Source organism: Rhinatrema bivittatum, chromosome 3 (assembly GCF_901001135.1).
Source record: "Rhinatrema bivittatum chromosome 3, aRhiBiv1.1, whole genome shotgun sequence".
In the NCBI taxonomy this organism is placed as follows: Eukaryota; Metazoa; Chordata; class Amphibia; order Gymnophiona; family Rhinatrematidae; genus Rhinatrema; species Rhinatrema bivittatum.
The window spans coordinates 45483075-45502228 of NC_042617.1; the positions used below are offsets into that span (position 1 = coordinate 45483075).

The 19154-nt window shown below is 44.4% G+C and overlaps 1 protein-coding gene across 5 annotated transcripts in view; it reads left to right on the forward strand.

The window, feature by feature from the left end:
- ESRRG (estrogen related receptor gamma) overlaps positions 1-19154 on the forward strand; it is a 1204337-nt gene that overhangs the window by 155255 nt on the left and 1029928 nt on the right. Inside the window, exon 1 of one of the 5 annotated variants that reach the window (XM_029593194.1) lies at positions 11690-11765. The exons of the other annotated variants lie outside the window; for them this stretch is intronic. The gene's annotated coding sequence lies outside the window, so the exon portion shown is untranslated. Of the gene's footprint in view, positions 1-11689; positions 11766-19154 lie in introns of those variants that run through there. 5 annotated transcript variants of the gene reach the window in all.

A 19154-nucleotide genomic window follows, 5' to 3' on the forward strand; every position in this document is an offset into this window, starting at 1 on the left:
CGTGCCGTGGTATATAAAAATTTCTAAATAAATAAATAAAAAATATTTGAAAGTTGGGTTTCTTATTATTTTATTCTTATTTTATTTTTTTTTTTTTTTGCATGCTGCTTTGTGGTATGATCCAGTTTGTGCGAGGTATATTCTGTCTGCATTTTCTTGCTTGCTGCTGGTGGTCTCCAGTTTTTTTCTGAGCACCGCCATTGCCTCTGCCTCTCTCCTGTTGTCTGTTTTAATTGCATCATAAAATGTGAGAGAGGTCGAGCACGGATGCTTGGCGAAATGGCTAGCAACATGAAGAAAATATACCAGACAATAGCAAGAACAGCAGTGGAATGGAAAAAAAAACTGGCTTTTTTGATGGAAAGTTCTCTACAGCAATTTTCTTTTAAAGTGCCATCTGGCCCACCTGTGACACGAGTTCTCCATTGCCCTCAACTCTGTACATGCTGTCAACCTGATGTTGTCATGTTTTCCCTCCACCTCTCTGTCATTTATTTGACTTTCCTAGTGAGCTGGAGCTTCTCTCTCTCTCTCTTTCTCTCTCTCTCTCTTTAACTTTCCTGATCCAGCAGGGAGTCTGCTGAGAGAGGAATGTTTGCACAGGTTCAGGCTCACACTATGGTCCTCATGAAGTCATGCTCTCTCTTTAATGAGTGGTACTTCCTCTAAACTTGTCATTTAAAAAAAAAAATTCTGTAGTCATGTCAGGCAGTGGGATGAATTTCTAAATGGAAATGAGATTCACTCCGTAATTTATTTACATTTATTTTCCACACAACAAATGAGACATCACGTAGCTTCATAATTTCCCATGACCGAGTCACCAGCATGCGGTGTGTAATTTACCGTGATTTAAGATGCTTATCTCTAGATTCTACTAACAGTAACTGATGGTGATATTTTTCACATATACTTGGTAGTCTTTCTATTTTTCCACCTCCTGTATTCTGAAATTCCTAGTAAAGAAACATATGCAAACTTGTCTTGAGCTGATCAGTGATTTGTGAGCTTTGATAAACTGGAGAATTATTTATTTTTCTTATACTAGCAACTGAGATCTTGTAGCATGCATTTAGTGGTATAGCATGAAAACAGACCATCTGGGAGAGACCAGGAACCTGCCTATAAGCAGGGAAATATAAAACTTAGAAAGGCTCAACATCAAGACACAGCAAAGAGACAAGATGAAATCTGGGGCAATGCAGTGAAAGAAGGGCGAAGAATGCGAGAGAGAGAGAGAGAGCGCTATTAACACCCAAAAAGAGATGAGAAGTGCAGCAGGAAAAAGGAGATACCTGTGTAGTGAGAGCCCCACCTCGAATACTGTAGTCCGCTCTGGAGACCTTGACTTTGTAAGGACACTGAGACGATGGAAGCAGGTCAGGGAAGGGCTATCAAAACCATACAGGGTTTGCAACACAAACCCTATATTGAAAGGCTCAAGGCAATCAGAATATACTTGCTTGAAGAAAGAATGGTTAGGGAAAAGATGACACCCAAAATTCAAATATTTATCAAACTTAATAAGGTGCAGTTTTCTGTAGGACAAAAAAATCATGATATAGAATGAGTGGAAGGAAGCTCAGAGTAAATATGAAGAAATACTATTTTTACTGAGGGGTGGGGGAAGGGGGGGTTAGATGCCTAGAATAACCTATTAGCAGAAGTGATAGAAATGAAAACTGTGACAGAATTTAAGTATGGTTGGGACAGATAAGAGCATGGTTGAGGGGTTGGGTTAAAAAAAAAATGGAGGACCTGGGAGTTGGTTGAATACTTGTATTGCGGTTTTTGTACTTTACAGTTCTAGGTAAACGAAGATGATAAAACTGACTTGAATAACGAGCACTATTGTATAGGCAGTCAAACTTGAACTGGTAAATGTGAAACAATTATTTACTCTTTCAGATAATACAAGGTCTAGGGGGCATACCATGAAGTTAGCATGTAGCGCATTTAAAACAAATTGGAGAAAATTCTTTTTCACTCAACGCAAAATTAAGCTTTGGAATTCATTGCCAGAGGATGTGGCTATTCCATGTGTACACCTTCCTGACGTTGCTCCAAAGTCTACCCCCTTGGAGTCTCATACAGTGACCTCCTTGTTCATGCACATTCATTCTTATGAAAAAAAGTTAGCTTCTTCTGCATTATTGATACTTTTGAGGTATTTAAATGTCTCTCTCATATACTCCCTTCTAAGGTATACATATTTAGGTCCGTAGCTCTTATCTCATAGAATCTTTGGTATAGATCCTCACCATTTAGTAGCTTTTCTCCTGGCATTATCACCTCCCTTTTTGTATAAGTTATGGCTCTCCCAATGCACTTCTGCATTCCTCTGATTCTGGCTACTGCCTTATGACAAAGAAAAAGCATAAAAGTTGAGAGATATCATTTGACTGGGTTGATTAAACCCTATACTTCAATACATTTGCTGTGATCAGAGAATCAGTGTTTATTGATTATATTGTTAAAGATTGCCATAGTCAATAATGCAGAAATAGAGCCTTTTCCCAAATAGGTCTAGTGTTCTGGAATGCAAGATGATTTTAATTGTTTAGAAAAAATATTAAATCAGACATATTTAAACAATACTATGCTGTTTAGTATTTTAATTTTATGGTGGTATTAGGATTATTTGATTATATTTTATGTATTTTATATTTTTGTATTTTTGACATTAAATATTTTGATTTTTTTTAAATTTTTTACATTTTTTATTATCCAGTATAATGTAAAACTTACAAACAGTATGTTAAATAGAGATGAGAACAGCAGTACAAGCATATAGGCAAATACAGAACTTTTGTTTTGCCTCCTAAGTAAAAAACACATAACAGTTCCAGTGCAATATTTTTTCCTCAGGTTAACAGATATCCATATATAGAATTGCCATTTCCCACTCCCCTTGCCATTTCTCAGAACCTCCTCATACTATCAGTTACGCTATTCCATCTGTGCTATGTATTGAATCAGCGGTGTCCACATCCTATAAAATTTGGATATGGTATCTTGCCTATGGGCCGTTAATTTCTCCATATAGTGTATTTGTCTTAATTTGCCGTAGAGCTGCGTGAGTGTGGGTGGGTTCTTACATTTCCACTGAGCGGTGATGGGAGGGGTACAAGGCAGGGCTGCCCACTTTCACGGCTCCTCTTTGCTCTTAGCCTAGAATCCTTAGCGGAGTGGATTTGAATTTGAAAAGGAGCCGAATAGCCATGATTTATCTTAATACATGCAGACGGCTCACGATAGAGCGCCTGAATCCAAATTGCGAAGGGGCCCCCCAGACCATTCTTCCGCAAAATAGCAAATAGGGCCAGTAAACAATGCTTTTTCAGCATCTAGGGTCATAAAGACCGCTGGGGTGTTAGTGGATTTAGTGATGTGTATTAAATCTATTATCTTTCGAATATTATCAGATGTTGCTCTACCCGACAGAAAGCCTGCTTGAACAGCATGAATAAGTGTCTCTATATAACCACTCAATCGAAATGCTAAAATTTTGGCCAAGATTTTTAAATCAACATTTATGAGTGAGATAGATCGGTATGAGGCGCAGCTATTAGGGTCCTTTCCCGGCTTGGGAATAAGCGTAATCCCCGCCATATTCCCATGCCATATTCCCATGCCTCTTCCCCCAATTTATTAAACATGGCTACTAATGGGCCCTGTAATAAGTCTCTGAATTTTTTATAAAAAAGGGGCGTGAACCCATCCAAGTCTGGTGACTTCTCGGACTTTAAATCCTTGATAGCCCAATCTATCTCAAATAGGGATATTGGCTTGTCTAATTGGTGTTGGCCCTCCATTGACAGCTCTGGTAGAGGGATGGGCTCCAAAAAAGTCGCAATCTCTTCCTCAGACGGAGTCACCTCTGGCTGATATAACTCCTCTTCCATCAGAAAGCATGTCAGTGTGGTAATCGCCTTCCATAAAGGTGTCGGGGATGTCCCTATATCAGTACAGCCCCTCGTAACTCGTTTTCTTAAAGGCTTGCTCCATATCAAGCCACCTTTACGTCCTCCGGCCCCTTCTTGGGACCTTAATCTGGTTCTTGGGTGGCTCATGAAACCACCTTTCGAACCTCTTCACTCCTGTGACCTAAAATACCTCACATGGAAAGTGATTTTCCTTTTAGCTATCACTTCAGCTCGCAGGGTTAGTGAGTTACAGGCCCTAGTTACCTATCCGCCTTACACTAAACTCCTGCAGGACCGGGCGGTACTCCGCACTCACCCTAAGCTTTTGCCTAAGGTAGTTTCGGAATTTCACATTAATCAAGCCATCATACTACCTATCTTCTTTCCCAGGCCCCACTCCAACCCAGGGGAACAGGCTCTGCATACCCTTGACTATAAACGGGCTCTAGCGTTCTACCTAGACCGTACAGTTGCCCACAGGAAGAGCACTCAGTTATTCGTCTCTTTCCATCCCAACAAACTAGGGCAACCTGTAGGTAAGCAGACCCTCTCCTCCTGGTTGGCAGACTGCATATCTTTTTGCTATCAGCAAGCAGGCATTCCTTTCCAAGACTGTGTTAAAGCACACTCTGTGAGGGCCATGGCGACTTCAGTAGCACACCTATGATCGGTGCCGCTTCCTGACATTTGTAGGGCTGCCACCTGGAGTTCTCTCCACACTTTCGCAGCCCACTATTGCCTAGACAAAGCCGGAAGACAAGATTCCATCTTCGGCCAATCTGTCCTGCGTAACCTATTTCCAACGTGACGTACGAACACCCTTCCACCTGCCCGGTGGGGTTCAGGATGTCCGCTACCAAATTTCACCCCAGTTGTTGTGCCTGTTGCACGCCGTTGGGTACATTTGGTGCATGTTCGGACATCCTCAGCTCGGTACTCACCCATATGTGAGGACTACCATCATGCGTGTCCTGTGAGAAAGCAAATGTTGCTTACCTGTAACAGGTGTTCTCACGGGACAGCAGGATGTTAGTCCTCACGAAACCCGCCCGCCGCCCCGCGGTTTTGGGTTCGTAACGTTTTGTTTTATTTTTTTCGGCACTACCTGTAGCTATCAAATAAGACTGAAGGGGGACCCCTGCTGGCTGCAAGGTTAGTGCAATGCTGGTCAAGCCCAGTAGGGGCCAGTCAAAGTTCTGGAAACTTTGACAGAAGTTTTCCGTGATTGGGCTCCATCCTAATGATGCCACCCATATGTGAGGACTAACATCCTGCTGTCCTGTGAGAATACCTGTTACAGGTAAGCAACATTTGCTTTCTGAATGTTTGTTGTAATTTGCATTGATCACATTTTTTGGAAGTTGCGGAAAACAAATGCCTTAAATAAATAAAATAGATCTAAGACAACAAGAACAGGATATATGAACTTGGAACAGGCACATTTCAACCCAGTTCAATAGCAACTACATCTAATTTTCCTAGCATATTTGGAGAAACATTTTGAAGTCAATTGAAAGCAGGTCAACCAATCTAATGAAATTAGTAAATTTTCTAAGAATCTCTGCTGCACGTTTCTGAATAAGAATAGTGGAAGAGCAGAAAACAGATACAGAAAGGTGGTTAAAATAAGTGCAGGAGAATAGATTCTGTAGAGTGAGATGATCTAAACACAGATTGGAAAGATTCACTAACAGCAGATAAAACAGAGAGCAAAATCTGGTGATAAAGTTTGTTTGAGAAACGTTATGAGAAAACGAAGTATTGAAATAGGCCAATAGATGTAGAGTCAGGGTCTTTAGAATGGTACATAACAGAGTTAACTTAAAGAAGTTGGGAAAGTAGTGAAGAATTAAGAAAGGATGGAATAAAATGAATGATCTCAAATTTTTTTTCTATTAATTATTATTTTATTTTATTTATTCAATTACATAAAGCATAAACTTGAATCAGAAATCCAGGAAAACAAAATTCACAACAATTAGCAATTACACCATAGCCCATAATATGGGATCCAAGAAAAAGGGTGAAGGACCATCATGAGCAATAAGAAAAAAAAATTAGGAGGATAATGTATTCCTATAAATGTCTTATTCCCAAGAACCTAGAGAACCAAATCTGTGGCGTGTCCTAAGCTTGGTTGTTATACCTTTTACTATGTAGGAAATAATGTAACTGTGAGGGATCAAAAAACCCCATTAGCTATTTTAAACAAACATTTACAAGGAAAATGTAATAGAAATGTCATGCCAAGTGAAATCACCTCTTGATGCATTGCAATAGTTTGTTTCCTCCACCCCTGAATAGTTTCACACAGGTCAGGGAAAATTTTAATTTTCTGCCTATAGAATTAAAGTTGTCTACCGCAAAAGAAAATGTGCAAGATACTCCTTGGTCCTGAGAACAAGTAAATATAACCAACAAAGTGGCTCTGTTTGGCTCATCCTTTAATGTTGGTTCCAAAGTCCTGGTCACACCAGAATATCAAAAGTCAAGCTTCTAATTTCTTCTCCATTTCCCTGGTTGGATTTTCTTCCATTTGGGCAAGAAATGCACCTTGCTAATAGTGGGGTAGATTTTTTAAAAAAGCGCAATCGCGTACTTTTGTTCGCACAGCAGGCGCAAACAAAAGTACGCAGGATTATACAAGATACGCACATAGCCGCGCGTATCTTCTAAAATCCTGTATCAGCGCGTGCAAGGCTGCCGATTTTGGACAGCCTGCGCGTGCCGAGCCGCGCAGCCTGCCTCCGTTCCCTCCGAGGCCGCTCAGAAATCGGATCGGCCTCGGAGGGAACTTCCTTTCGCCCTTCCCCTCCCTAACCCACCCCCCTGGCCCTATCTAAACTCCCCCCTTACCTTTTTCCCTAGATTTACGCCTGCGAGAAGCAGACGTAAATCTACGCGCGCTAGCGGACTGCTGGCACGCCGTCTTCCGACCCAGGGGCTGGTCCGGAGGCCTGGACCATGCCCCCGGGCCGGCACCACGCCCCCGGTCCCACCCCTGAAACGCCGCGTCATCCGGTCCCGCCCCCGACACGCCCCTTCAAAAAACCCCGGGACCTACGCGCATCCCGGGGCTCTGCGCGCGCCGGCGGCCTATGCAAAATAGGCGCGCCGGCATGCAAGGCCCTGCTCGCGACTTCATCCATGACTCAACTTCCGGCACCCTCCCGTTACGCTGGTGATGCCTGGACCTCCTGTGGGTTTTTGAACCAGTGTTTCGTTCGGTTCTCCTTGCTACCCCGGCAGTTTTCCACGGACTCTGTCAAAGTAGTGTATATCCTATCCTTGCTTGATGGGAAGGCTTTGGTGTGGGCCTCTCCCCTCTGGGAACATAATGACCCCTCGTTGGATGACTTACAACAATTTGTATCCAATTTTCAGCAGGTCTTTGAGCCGGTCCGCCGGGCTACAGCCACTTCGAAATTGCTAAAGCTTCGCCAAGGATCCCGTTCCCTGGCGGACTATGCAATGGACTTTAGGACTCTCGCCCAGGAAGTAGGTTGGCAGGACGGCAGCCTCAGGGCAATCTTCCAGGAGGGGTTGTCCGGGCGCATAAAAGATGAGATCGCTGCCCGTGATCTCCCGGAGGACCTCAATGTCCTGACTGAGATGGCTGCCTGGATTGATCGCCGTCTACAACAGGGGGCGCGAGAGTCTCGCCCAACCAAGCCCTGCCCTGCTTATGTTCCTTCATGACCAGCTTCTCTGTGAACTCCTTGTCCTGATTTTCCTGCCCCTGAACCTATGCAACTGGGACGTGCCCCACTCTCCATATAGGAGAGACAACACCGCCGTACGCAGGGCCTGTGTCTCTATTGCGGCCAGCAAGGTCATTTTTTGGCAAGCTGCCAGGAGCGTTTGGAAGGACGTTTGAACCCGAGAAGCCGTGAGGAACTCCTTCTAGCCTGTGCTGCAGCTCCGCAATGCTCTGTGCCCATTACCCTAGAATTTCCTGGAGGTTCTCTGGAGACCCTCGCTTTCCTGGATTCAGGAGCAGGGGGTAATTTTATCCAGCAAGACTTGGTCTCTCAGTTCTGGATCCCCACGCAGAGACAAGAGGTTCCACTTTGAATTACATCCATCCAGGGTACGCTCCTTCCAGGTCGTATAGTGATGTCCACAACTTCCATTACCGTCCGCACCGGGGCAAACCATTTAGAGGAGATCGCCTTTGTGGTCCTGGAAAAGGCCGTCCACCCCGTGGTGCTAGGGTTGCCGTGGCTCCAGAAGCATTCGCCCACGATTCAGTGGGATACCCTGTGAATTACCCAATGGAGTCCGTTCTGCCTCTCCAACTGCCTGAGGGCACCCAAGGATCCAGCTTCTGTCTTGCTTCAGCTCCAGTTTGGTTCCAGCTTCAGAGCCCTGTCCCGGTCACGGGCCAATCCCTGCTCCTATCGTCCTGCACGAAGAGCCACTACCGCAACCCCACCAAGTTCATCCAGGCGAACCCGGGCCTGCTAAGGGGGGCCGTAAGAGGGGAGGTACTGTTGCGGCCCCGGTCGCGACCAGGACCTTACTTCCTTCCTCCCGCTCCCGCCGGTGCACAGGCCAGTCTGTTTGTCTGTGATCTCGCAGGGGCAAACGCCGTCGGAGGCTCCCCGGGGGACGCCCAGGCTTTAGGCGTGCTCGCAAGAAGGGCTCAGATATAGCCCTGTTCCTGCCATGAGACGCTCCGCCCCCTCCACTGACGTCAGACGGCGGGGGGTATGTAACCCCGGCGCCTGCTCTCAGTTGGGGCCTTGCAACAGGGTTCCCTAGCGCTCCCACGTTGCACCGGGCCCCGACGCGTCTCGCCAGCCCCTGTGCTTGCTTAGTCTCCTGTCCAATTCCTGCTTGTCTTCCTTGGCCTCCCAGCCTGGTTCCTGCTTGACTCCGGCTATCTCCAGCTCCAGCCAGGTTCCAGTATCTGTCTTCAGCTCCAGCTCCAGCCAGGTTCCAGTATCTGTCTTCAGCTCCAGCTCCAGCCAGGTTCCAGTATCTGTCTTCAGCTTCAGCTCCAGCCTGAGCCTAGTTCCAGGATCTGTCTTCAGCTTCAGCTCCAGCCTGAGCCTAGTTCCAGGATCTGTCTTCAGCTTCAGCTCCAGCCTGGTTCCAGTACTCGTCTTCAGCTCCAGCTCCAGCCAGGTTCCAGCATCTGTCTTCAGCTTCAGTTCCAGCTTGGTTCCAGTAGCCAGTCCTGCTTCAGTTCCTGTCTGGTTCCAGAAGCCAGTCCTGCTTCAGTTCCTGTCTGGCTCCAGTAGCCAGTCCTGCTTCAGTTCCTGTCTGGCTCCAGTAGCCAGTCCTGCTTCAGTTCCTGTCTGGCTCCAGTAGCCAGTCCTGCTTCAGCTCCTGTCTGGTTCCCGTAGCCAGTTCTGCTTCAGTTCCTGCTTGCTTCAGTCCTAGCCTGCTTCAGTTCCTGCCTGTCTCCTGATCCCTGCCTGCCTGCTCCAGCTCCAGCTTCCGTGATCTCCTAAGTCCCAGCGGCCGGGCTCCCACATGCTCCTCCCGGGGGAGTACCGGCTTCCAGGGTGAAGCTCACGTCCAGCTCCTGCCTGGTATCCGCCTCCCGACCTGTCACTCACCAGAGACTATAGTATACCTCTGCCCAGTCTCTCACAGGCAGCTCAAGGTTCCACTAAACCGTTCACTCACAACAAGTTGGATGTCTTCTCACAACTAGCAGTGGATATCTTAGCCGAGCTAAATGGAATCACAGTCAGATACTACATGATAGAGATTTGCTGAAGTTGTAATGGCAATGAGGAGTTGGAAGGGCCACTCTCTCACTTTGCTTTTCCTTTTATGAGGCTTGAGTACCAAAAAAGAAAAAAAGTTAACAGGTAATTCCACAACTGCCCTAGATCCTCACAACTCTTCAGAACCTTTTGTCGCTCTAAGATTTCCTCTAAGATCCCCTCTAAGATTTCTGAGATCTCAATATTTTTAAGACTAGAAGTAGAGGGAGCATCCAAATGGAAAGTAGTAGGTTTAAAGTCATGGATAGATTTTGACATATCTTGAAGAGAAAGTGGTATGAAAGAATAGGATGAGTTGGATAAGGTTGGCCTGCTAGAAACAGAAATGTATATGGTAACTTCTGGAGAAAATAGTTCATGGAAAGCAATGAAAGTAGTCTTAGTTGCCGTGTGAGGGACATAGAGAAGTCTTAGAGAAGAGCTGATGGGATTGATGAGAGATCAATAGGCATTGAATTTAATTAGATTTAAAGTTAAAACAAAGGATGAATAGAGAATCAAATGTTAGGTGGTCTGAGGAGAATTAGATCCAATCAATTGGCATTCTGCTTTGCAGTGCTGGTAGCTTTGAGAGGAGAGACTCACATTAGGATTCTTCAGTGGGGAAAAAAGAGAAATATAAAGGGGGTGATTTTCAAACTGTCCACATTGGAACAAAATCTATGGGTACTTCTAACTCAGACTTTGCAGCAGTTTGCAAAGTGAAAGTGCACCCGTGCTTTCACTTTGAAACTTGTATGTTTGGGACATTTGCACCTGCTTTTTCTAGGAGTACTTTTTTCATGGAAAATATGTGAATAGAGTTGAAAATATAGGGGCGGATTTTCAGAGCCCTGCTCGCCTAAATCCGCCCAAAACTGGCCGGATTTAGGCGAGCAGGGCCCTACGCGCCGGTAAGCCTATTTTACATAGGCCTACCGGCGCGCGCAGAGCCCCGGGACTCGCGTAAGTCCCGGGGTTTTCGGAGGGGGCGTGTCGGGGGGCGGGCCCGAACCGGGCGGCGTTTTCGGGGTGTGTCGGGAGCGTTCCGGGGCGGGCCTGGGGGCGTGGCTACGGCCCGGGGCGCCCGGGGGCGCGGCCGCGCCCTCCGGACCCGCCCCCAGGTCGCGTCCTGGCGCGCAGGAGGCCCGCTGACGCGCGGGGATTTACGCCTCCCTCTGGGAGGCGTAAATCCCCCGACAAAGGTAAGGGGGGGGCTTAGACAGGGCCGGGTGGGTGGGTTAGGTAGGGGAAGGGAGGGGAAGGTGAGGGGAGGGCAAAAGGAAGTTCCCTCCGAGGCCGCTCCGATTTCGGAGCGGCCTCTGAGGGAACGGGGGTAGGCTGCGCTGCGCGGCTCGGCGCGTGCCGGCTATACAAAATCGATAGCCTTGCGCGCGCTGATCCAGGTTTTTAGCAGATACGCGCGGCTCCGCGCGTATCTACTAAAATCCAGCGTACTTTTGTTTGCGCCTGGAGCGCAAACAAAAGTAGGCCTATTCACGGAGTATGAAAATCCGCCCCATAATCTATACCCATTATTTCCCTCCCCCGATATAGAAACACTTTGAGGGAGGACAGTTTTCAGACAGCTGATTAATGTGAGTAAAACACTTCTTAGCTATGCAGGTTGTTTTGAAAATTGTGAAAGTCTTGGACAAAGTGAATCAGAACTGTTCACCATGGAGTGAATTTTCAAAGGAGTTATACACATAAAATTAGCATATATGCATGTAAATATGTTATTTTGTCCAAATATTTTGTTATTTTTTGTTCATCACTTTGGGCGAATTTTAATCTGTAAGGCGATTAAGAAATGAAGATAAATAAGTAGCTTGTACTCATGCACACATCAAAAGTACGTATGTATTTTCTGTTTCATGTGCACATTCACCTGTGCAAAAAAGGGGTGTTATAGGGATGTTCATGTGTCAAGAGGTACACGTGTAAGTTGCTAATACAATAGGCTATTTGTGTGATTTTACAGTTGCTAATAATCTAGCACAATTGATATCAGATTTGCTTGTCTGCCTTTGGTTAGGTGAGAGAACTGGGGGGAGTTCAGGATGAAGAATTAGGAAGGTCTTGATGACTTAGAGAAGGAAGAGCTGAACCTGAGGAGGTACGCCTATTTTAAAATATACTGACTTTCGCCTATAAAAGGGTTTTATGCAAGTAAGTTCTTTTTGTTTTTTATGCGTATATTTATAAAATAGGTAGGAAAAATACATGCTTTCTATGCACTGCAGGTATGCGTGTGTAAGCAAACATATGTGTATGTTGGGGGGCAGAAATACACATATTTTGTAAAGAAGCAAAAGGAAGTACCAGAAATACAAAGAAACAAATGGAAGTGCAGTTAATAATATAGCTGTGTTTAAAAAAGGATTGGATAAGTTCTTGGAGGAGAAGTCCATTACCTGCTATTAAGTTCACTTAGAGAATAGCAACTGCCATTAGCAATGGTAACATGGAATAGACTTAGTTTTTGGGTACATGCCAGGTTCTTATGGCCTGGATTGGCCACTGTTGGAAACAGGATGCTGGACTTGATGGACCCTTGGTCTGACCCAGTATGGCATTTTCTTATGTTCTTATGTTCTTAAAAGAAGAGATAGTAGAGCATATTGACAAACTAATTAGTAGCAAGTTACTGTGATCTGTTGGTATTCACACTAGAGTTCTGAAGGATCTCAAATATGACATTTCAGACAGATTCCTAGTAATCTTAATTTAAATATTTACAAACCACCTTTCTGCATTTTTCAGTACATCCATAATGGTGTTCAGATATTAAAAACATGAATTCAATCTAAGATAAGAACAAGCATTGTAAACCTAGGCACAATACAGTACCATTTGCTAAGCATTGGGAAACCCAGTCCCACTGATTCACAAGCAAATATATAGGGGTCGATTTTCAAAAGTCCGCACATGCGTCTGTGCATGTGGTTCCCGGTGCATGCACATGGATGCAGCTATTTTATAATACATGTGCATCATCGTGCGCATGTTATAAAATACACTTCCCGTGCACACATGGGAGGGAACTTTTCCTCTACCCCTACCTACCTTTCCTCCCTCTTCCCCTCTCCTCCCCGACCCCTAAACTAAATCTATCTATCCTAGAATTTCTTTTGTTTAAAATTTACCCACTTCTCCAAGCGGCTGTAAGTTTTGCATGGCTGCCGGCGCCCGCTTCCTTGGGACAGGGCCTAATGGCCGCTGTTCTGGCCTGCCCCTTTCATTGAGCCCAGTACTTCTGTGCTTATTGGGACTTACGTGTGTGGCCAGGCCATTTTTAAAACATGCTCGGCGCGTGCAAGGCCTGACCATGCACGTTTCTCCCGGATTTAATGCGTGCCGGCATTTGAAAAATTGGTCCATTAACGTGCAGTAGTCTGGAACCTACTGAATGGTCTCTTTACGCCCCACATGCTCTTCACCAGGTTCTCATTTTTGTTTTGAGAAACAATTATAGTATTTATATATTTTCCTGAACATCAGGTTTCTAATTTAAGCTCTTTTGGGAGACTATTTCATTGAACAGGCAAAATGTCAGAAAAAATATGAGGTCTAATTTGCGATTGGTAATGTCCAGCAAAACCTCGTGGGAACATAATTCTTGTCATGGTGCATACTTTATACTTTCCATTAGATAATCTAATCCATTTCCCCTCACTGCTAAAATGCTTGTGTCAACAGATTGAACCTAATCCCTGCTGATATTGGAATCCAACGTAATGAGTGAAGCAGTGGGACTGCTCTCCTTTTGTGGTTTCCGCGAACACCATCCTGTCTTCTGTGTTCTGCATGAATTGTAGTTTATGCATTTATTTAGCTAGGAAGCCCATATAAAGGGCATTACATAGATTACAACAATATAAATGTGAAACCACAAGAAAGAGCACCACCCTCATAAAAGACTCCAAATTCAAATTAGGATACAATTGTCAGAACAGGGGCAGGTTAAAAAAGGTTTGTGCTTTCTTCTGTATCTGTGTCTCTAAGGATAGTGAGGCTCTCCTACTGACCTCAGCTAATGAACAAATGGTACCTTCAACCATAGGTAATGCAATTGAGATTGCCTGGCTACCTTTTATTAACATCTGCCAGTGTACCTGAGGACTGGAGGGTAGCTAACGTAATGCAGATTTTTAAAACAAGCTCCCAGAGCAATTCAGGAAACTATATAAAAAGCGGACCAGTTAGTATTACATCAATGCTGGATAGAAAGATGGAAACTATTAAGAAGAGAAGTACTAGCCATATTGATAAACACAGCTAAACGGGGAAGACTCAGCATGGATTTAGCAAAGTGAAGTCATGTCTTTTTTGAAAGTGTAAATAAGCATATGGATAAGGGTGAGTCAACTGATTTAGGGTATCTGAATTTTAACAAAGGCAGTTGATAAAATCCTTAATGAGACTGCTAAGAAAATTAAAGCAAAATCATGGAGAGGAGGCAATGTCCTATTGTGAATTGGTAATTATATAAAAGATAGGAAACAAAGAGTAAGATTAAATGGTCATTTTTTATCTAATTGAGAGGTGAATAGTGGAGTGTTCAGGCATCTGTATGGGGACCACTGTTTTAACTTCATGAAAGATATGGAAAAGGAAGCAATGAGGGAGGTGATCAAATTTGCAAATGACACCACCACGATTGTAGACAGTGACAGTATACAAATAAATAATAAAAAAAAAATATATATATATATTCAAAGTAGTCAAAGCATGAGCAGACTGTGAGGCGTTAACAGGAGGTCCTTTCAAGACTGGGGATCTTGGAATGTAAATGGAAGCTTAAATTTAATGTGAACAAGGAAAAGTAATATATTTAGTGATGTATGATGAGAATTCTCAGTTCTCTTTTCCAAGTAAGCCTGGGAGATGGAGATTTTTAGTGCTGGGGAAGAAACATAGGAACAATACCGCAGAAAGACTGCATGACTCATCCAGTCTGTCCATCCGTCCAATTAATTTATTATTATTATTCTTATCACTTCCTTAGAGATTCTCTGTAATTATCCTATGCGTTCTTGAATACAGCTAATGTTTTTGTCTCCCTCACTTCCACTGGAAGGCTGTTTCACACATCCACCAGCCTCTGTATAAAGAAATATTTTCTAAGATTACTTCCAAGTCTACCTTCTTTCAACCTCATTCATGACCCCTCAGTCTAGAGCCTCCTATCCAATGAAAAAAGGCTCACCTCCTGAGCATAGTAAACTTTGAGATATTTGAATGTCTGTCATATCTTGCCTTTCCTCTAGGGCAGTGGTTCTCAACCTTTTTTCTGTCTTGACATACCTGACAGATGGTTCTCACTTGCATGACACAGTGACCCATGATCGTCATGGGGCTAGATGTAAAAGTACAGTTTGCATCCATGGGAACCCCCCTGACCCACAATAATGGATGTAAAGCAGAATTATGACATTCCCCATACAACTCACCCTACCAGAAAGATATTCTTCTTCTGGTGTCATCTCAGTAACAGCAACTCAAACTAGTTCTACTTCCAGGCTCAGTAGCCCTACTTATGAAAAGACAGCAGTTTACCACCAATGCATGTCCTCTTGAGAAAACACAACAAATAAGACTGATACAAATGTTTACATGCTAGTAAAATATATCTCATCTCGGTAACAGACACAGAACCGACCTAACATTCTCCCAGGATCTGTAGTAATGCACATAAACTAATCCGCACACAGTTACACCTGTATTATGGAATCCACTCAAACAGGAGCAACCCTACAAATATTAAATCAGGCCCTAAAAACCAATACACCTCTTATTAGGAAAACAGTACTAGCAAGCAGCTATAGATCCCCACACAGAAATAATTGTAAAACTATACTAATAAGCAGAATTCATGTTACAAAACAGCTATGAACAGAATAACATCCAACAATTAAAAACTCATAAAAACTATTACAAATTCTCCAAGCACCAATTCAATATTTCAAAAAAGCAGACATCACATAATATTAAATAATTTAAATGGCAGTCAATCAAGAAAAATAAACTTAAAAAGCCACCTTTACTTACCCCCTCCAGCAGCTCTCCTACTCCTCTTCCATGCAGGCCGTAGCACACACCAGAAGCAGGAGTAGTGGCTAAGCTCTATATTCATGGTCCTCTTCCTTAGGGCCCATGTCTCTCTCACACACACACCATACCAGTCATGCCCTCATGACCAGTTTCTGTCTCTCACATACCAATCATCTCCCAGTCTTTGACACACACACCAGTCACCTTCCTGAACAGTTTCTCTCATGCCATACACACACACAGGCTTCCCACTCCCATATTCTACTTACATATATGGGCTTCTCACTCTCATAATCACTTTCTCTGTCTCTCTCTCTCTCTCTCTCTCTCTCACACACACACACACACACACACACACACACACACTCACACTCACCAGTCTCTCACTTCTATGTTTGTTCTCTCCACATGCACAGGCTTCTCATTCCCATAATCACTTTCTTTCTCTCACACACACACACACACACACAAACACACACACGCACACACACAGGCTTCCCACTCCCAGATATACAGGTTTCTCACTCCCATGCTGTGTCTCATACACACCCAGGTTTCTCACTCCCATGCTCACTCTTCACATGCACAGGCTTCTCATTCCCATAATCACTTTCTTTCTCTCTCTCTCTCTCTCTCTCTCTCTCTCTCTCTCTCTCTCACACACACACATACACCAGTCACCTGATCTCTCTCATGCATACACACACACATACAGGCTTCCCACTCCCATGCTCTCTCTCACATAATCAGGCTTCTCACTCCCATGCTTTCTTTCACACACCCCCCCCCCCCCCCCACACACACACAACACCAGGCTTCTTACTCCCATGCTTTCTCACATACCCAGATTTCTCACTTCAATGCTTTTTCGCTCACACACACACACACGTCACCTCCCTGATCAATGTCTCACACTCTCACATACACATCAGTCATCTCCCTGAGCAGTCACTTTCACTGTCTCTCACATATACACACACATCAGCTCTCTGACCAGTTTCTCTCAATCACACACAGGCTCTCAACCACACACACATTCTCTCACTTACAAACAGACTGGCTGGCTGCTTCTGACTTTCTCTCATTCATTTCCTCTCCCCCCTCCTCCGCCCCCCCCCCCCAGCACAAATGGTGCAGCAGCCTCCTCCTCCAGCCCCCGCAGGCCAAGAAAGAAGAATCCCATCGGCCGCGGGAGGCTCATGCTGCTGTCTCCTTTCCCGATTACCAGCTGCTTCGATTACACGGGGGCCGCTGCTACTTGTCTACGCGGCACGGCTCTTTCTCCTTCCCGCGCACCGCACTGTGTATCACTTCCTGTTCCGGGTCACGGGGGGGCAGGCATGGGTAGAAGAAAAGTCAGCCGCTGGTGCCACAGCTTCTTCTTGCACCGCTGCCGTTCCCACTGGGCTTGAACGTGCTGATAGCCCGGCGGCAATGGCAGCAGGGAAGGAAGAGCAGTGGGAGCGATTGGGAGCACGCGACACACCTGCCGGTGTTTGGCGACACACCAGTTGAGAAGCGCTGCTCTAGGGTATACATGTTTAGATCTTTAAGTCTATTCCCATATGCTTTAGAACGAAGAACACTGATCATTTTAGCAACCACCCTCTGGACAGACTCCATCCTGTTTATATTCTTTTGAAGGCAGAATTGCACATAACATTCCAAGTGAGGTCTCACCAGGGACAGTATCATTTTCCTTTGACTGCATAGGGAGAGGAATGGTCAATAGAAAAAGTACTACATTCTAGCAGAGGAGGTGACAGGAAAGCAGAATTATATGCGAGCAGAAAACTGAACTATCTTCTGTGTCAGTAAGGGCCTTCAAAAGTGGTGCATGTGGTTGGGGAAAGAAGGGAGCATGGAAGCAGGCAACCCTTGGAGGAATCTGGCCACCCAGACCTGGTAGGTCATCTGCATAAGAATAGATCCCCCCTCTACAATCAGCCTGTATTGAATTATTTAATTTAGTTTGTTTAAAAACATTTATAGATACTGCAATGACTAGACCACACAGTCTGCCAGTGCCTAAGAGCTGACAGAAATGAACTCTGTACTCAAACTAAAATAATTTGTCAGCTCATAGAAGCTTTTGAGCCTTAAACTGCTGTTTATCCTCAAGTCTCTGCTGTCATTGACACTGTTAAGTATGTTCAAAAACATTTTACGCAGGGACCTATTTCTTCTGGTAACCTATTGCTTGGAAAAATAAAGGTGCATTTAGTTTTGAAGTGCTCAAGTTTGTGTCTTCTCTGTCACATCATCTCTGTCATTCCCTCCCTTTCATGTCTCCTCTGTTAAGTTGATGTTCTTTGAAATGTTTCTTTGTATGCTGAGGGTGGGCAAGGAGGAATGTTGGTGCCACTGGCTAGTCACTTGCCCTGGGGAAGCCCATGTACATGTCTAGAAACAGGTTCTAGCTGAGTCTTGCCCTCCTATATCTAAGGCTTACTGCTTTCCTACTAAAAGCCAAGAACGTCAGCTGACTGATTTGGATTTGTCTAATTTCCTACAGGATTCCTTTTGGATTTGTCTAATTTCCTTCAGTATTCCAATATAGAATCTAGAGCTATTCTTCTAGTAGTTTTTGTTTTGGACTCAGATAGGGAATGCACATTAAAAAGGATTTTTCATAGTAAATGAAAAATCTTTATGGGTCATAGTGTAACCATTTTCCCAGATGTTTCCAGAGTGTGATAGTCTAGGAGGAAAACTTGTTTGCTGCTTAAAGAGAGAGCTATTGGCTTAGGGGTAGATTTTAAGACGCACGTACACATGGATACCTGATTTTATAACATGTGCGTGCAAGTTATAAAATTGGGGGTTGGTGTGCGCAAAGGGGTGCACATTAGTGCAACTTGTGTGCGCCGACGCCCACGGCCTTCCCCCATTCCCGCTGTGCCGGGAGCCTCTGACCCCACCCCTTTTCTGAAGCCCTGGGATTTACTCGCGTGGCCGGGCCTTTTTAAAATAGGCCCGGTGCGCATAAACCCGGGCCTTAGGATTTAGTTTTGTGTTATGTTTTCATTGAAAATGTTAGTGAAATGTGGGAACAGTAGGTTTGTGTTCTATGACCCTAAACAGCTTGAAGCGTTTCTTCTAATGAGAGCTGCTCCTCCTGCTACTGTAGGGAATCTGATAAGCTATTGTTTAGCATCACCTTATTATAGATTTTCCTTATGTTATTGTCTCTCTCGCTCTCTTTCCTCTGTTATTGAGATCTAATTATCTTAATTTTGGTTTCTTGATTACTTATTTGGAAGTTTGGAATTTCATTTATTTCTGGAATCAAGTATTCTTGATGTTTTTGGAAATAGTTTAAAAATGTACATGTGCAGAAATGATAATTTTAGTATGCTCATCTTTCCAGACCACTTTAACGTGCACGACAAGACTTTATTATATAGCTTTCTTTTAGCATGCACAAGAAGGACTTAACATGCAAGATTTC